Here is a 3,592-nt window from a genome sequence, read left to right as displayed (position 1 = left end):
GGGTTGGAGGCCCATTTGGCAACGTGGGGCGGGGGGAAGAGAGCGAGCGAGCGAGAACGAGAAGTGTGAGATGTGAATGATTGACAGTTGGCAGATCTCGGTAAAGGGTACACAGACGTTCTCTGTGGCGTTCTTGTCACTTTTCTGTAAGCGTGAAGGTATTTTTGTGCCACGCCCCCAGCCCTTTTTGCTTTGGTTATTTTTGAGATAGGGTCTCGCCTTTCCGAACAGGCGCACACCACCACGCCCAGTTTTGATTGCTTGAGATGGGGTCGTCTCCCCAACCTTTTGCTCCTGCTTGCCTGGAGTCTCCCGAGCAGCTAGGATTTACAGGCATGAGCCACTGTGACTGGCAGGTGGAGGCAAGTTTTATGTTAAGGTGGAAATACGTTTACATGCTGATGGTGAAAGGGGGCAGGTGTTTTGGTGGGTGGAGAAGAAAGAGAAACAGCTGGGTGGGAAAGCAGACGGACGGGATGAGCCAGCTGCTCAGCACTAAGGCCCACTAATGCCGCCTGAGTTAGTGATGCTAAAACTGTCCCCTGGTCTACCACCAGGGTCCCTTGGTGTTATACGTGTGGCTGTGTTTGGAGGTGCTTTTTGGCCTGTAAGAAAGTAATGAAGATGAAATGAGGAGATAAGGTCGGGTTCCCAGATAGCCGAGGCTACAAAATGAGACCTTGTGTCAAAAAACGAAGTAATAAAAGAAGGTGCTGTTGCACCCCATCTGTCTAAATGTTTATCTATCTATGTTGCCCCAGCATGCTGAGTGGGGCTGATTTCTTTTGACCTTGTTGTCTCTTTTCGCCTGCTGTGTTCGCTGGCACAAGCGACACAGCCGGATTACTTGCGGAGGTGGGCCACCTTAAGTATGAGGGAACAAAGAAGCGGGCCAGATTGGGGCATACGCAAGCAGGTTGGGACGGAACGCGGTGGGAACCCTCACTTACAGAGCACGAAGTCATGCTTGAAACACAACGGCAAGAGGAGAGGACACCCGCCGCCTGCTCAAGAGAAGCAGACGGAAGGCAGCATTACACCTTTCGTTAGCAACCGGAACCTTAGAAGGTGGTGCACCGTTCCCGGAGGTACTGCAATACCAGGTCGATGCGCGGAGTGGACGGAGCAAGCCCCTATTCCATCTCCCTGTTCCAAAAACCCATTTAATATGTTGTCCTCGGATAGAGGACGTATCAGATATTAAACTGATAAGAACAGATACTACACTTGATCTTAGCCAAAAGGCCGAGAAGCGATGTCGGTGCTGTCGTCCTCGCCCCTTGCCACCGTCCCACCCTTCGCATTCAACTCCCGGTGACAAACCCAACCCTTAGTCTTGGTCTCCTTTGCTGTGCCTCCTTGTCACCCGCGCGGACATCCTTAGACTCCCGTGCGGAGTTGTTCGCCCGCCCCAGCTTTCCCCAGAAATTTCACACCCGTGGGGGGGTCCCAGCGTGCCCCGGCTGGCGCGCCACCTCTCGTTTGCATAGCCCGCCCCTTTCCCCGGAGGCGTGGCCGTGGCGGGCGGACTCCAGCCTCGGCGCGCGGGGAACGCAGGTGGACCGAGCGCGGTCCTCCTGCTACTAGGGCGGGACCCGCGCGGAGAGCAGGGACCGCTGCCGCCGTTGGGGCTCCTGGGGCCGCCCGGAGTCCCGGAAAGCACCCCGCACGTACTTCACGCTCAACGAGCAACTCTTCAGCGAATGGGCTCTTTCTCCCTCGTGCCCAGCCAGACCCCCACGAGCCGCGCTTCTGTTGGCTGGTCAGCAGCCACCAGCCCCTTGCTTCTTCAGGCCATCCTCTCAGGAGAAAGGGACGTCCTGCATTACCTTCCCTGGCACGGAACAGTTCCCGCGCCGAGTGATGGGCGTGACGGCTTCCGGGGTGTGAGTCACTCACAAATGCACGTGCGCGCACCGCGCAGCCGCGGTGCTCCCGACCGTCGCGGCCCTCGCTGCCCTGGAGCTTTGAGCCACAGAGAGCGGACGGCGGGAGTCCTTGGATTAGCAGTTTACGAACGAAGGGTACTGGCTCTTCGTGACCTGAGCGGCCCATCTTTTTCCAGTTTGGGGATCTGTCTTCCGGCTTTGCCTTAATAGCATGACGATTCTGTAAAAACCATTTTTAAGCAGGGCGTGGGTGGTGTACGTCTGTAATCGGGAGGCGGAGCTCGAGGCCAGCCTCGTTCCCGCAGCCAGACCTTGCCTCAAAAACAAAAACCACAGAACAACAACAAAAACCGGAAAGAAAAAAAAGTTGTATTTATCAACTTAAAAAAATAGTTTTCCGATGCTGAGTGACGCTTACAAAGGACTTCTCCATGAGCTCACAAGATCATTCCCTAAACTTTCTCTGGGGATCGGAAGATTCTCCCTAGCAAACAGGCTCTCTATCGCTTGCGCCACACCTCTAGTCCATTTTACTTTGGTTATTTTGGAGATGGTGTCTCACGAACTGTTCGCAAGGGCCTGCCTCGAGTCCCGCCATTTACATGCCCAGTGTTCACCGGTGTCAACGAGTGAATTTTTCCTTCACGCTTTTGAGGTGCCACCTTTAGTCCCGAACTGGGTCTCACGCGTACATACATACATGTTTGCAGCATTCCTGGATTTCCTCTGCAAAACACCAGAACGCACTGATGCCACAACTTAGGGTCCTTTGAGTTTCCAGGCTGACCTCGTCGGTACCCCCACAGGCACTGGTGGTTGCTGGACGCTGAGAGGCCAGCCCTCCCCAGCCCTTTTTGCTGTAGTTATTTTTGGAATTGGCCTGGCATTTATGCTGCAGCCCACCCTGCCTGACCGTGATGGATTCTCCTGTGCTCACTTCCCTCACAGCAGGAATGCCAGGTGCAGGCCACCATGCCCAGCCTTTATTGGTCGAGTTTGGATCTCACTAACTTTTGTCCGATGCTGGCCGGGAACCTCGATTCTCTGGATCTGCGCCTCCTGGGGACCTGGTGCCACAGGTCCCCGGCCACAGGAGAAAGTCTTTGAGCTGGGTGAAGGAATTGGGAGGAGGGGATAATGAGACAGAGTGAGAGGCGTGCGACCTGTTGCCTGAGGGTACCGCTTTGCAAGACTGAAAGAAGGAGAAAGCAGAGTTGGACGGGGAGAGCCTTGGACCTGATGCAACCTGTCAGGCTTGCCTGGTGGGAGGACGGCTCTGAAACAGATTCACTGTGAGGAGCCCCTGGCCCCAGCCCCCACCCCACAGTGCTATGGAGCCGGCTGTGCAGGAAAGAGTCTTGGACCTGTGGGTGGTCTCCCTTGTTTGTTTTCGATCTGCACGGTCAGCTGGATGCTCTGTCCTGAGCACCTAGGAGAGTGCCCGCAGGTAACTGACATTTTTTTTTTTTGGAGGTACTGGAACTTGAACTCAGGGCCTTCGCTTTGAGCCACTCCAACAGCCCTGTGTTCGTGAAGGGTGTGAAGGGGTTTTCGAGATAGGTTCTCACGGAACTATTTGCCCAGGCTGGCTTCCAACCACGATCCTCCTGATCTCTGCCTCCTGAGTAGCTAGGGTTACAGGCGTGAGCCACCGGCGCCGGCATGGGTAATTGACATTTAATCAGTTTGCTGAATGAGAGGAT

General features: G+C 55.2%; 1 non-coding gene across 1 annotated transcript; it reads right to left on the bottom strand.

Moving 5' to 3' along the window:
- Positions 1-1,066: 1,066 nt before the first annotated feature.
- On the bottom strand, positions 1,067-1,257 carry LOC141414185 (U2 spliceosomal RNA). The gene has a single exon (XR_012439264.1). It is a non-coding gene; the product is annotated as a U2 spliceosomal RNA (small nuclear RNA).
- Positions 1,258-3,592: the final 2,335 nt, after the last annotated feature.

Source organism: Castor canadensis, chromosome 11 (assembly GCF_047511655.1).
Source record: "Castor canadensis chromosome 11, mCasCan1.hap1v2, whole genome shotgun sequence".
Taxonomy (NCBI): Eukaryota; Metazoa; Chordata; class Mammalia; order Rodentia; family Castoridae; genus Castor; species Castor canadensis.
This window is presented reverse-complemented; position numbering and strand designations above follow the sequence as displayed.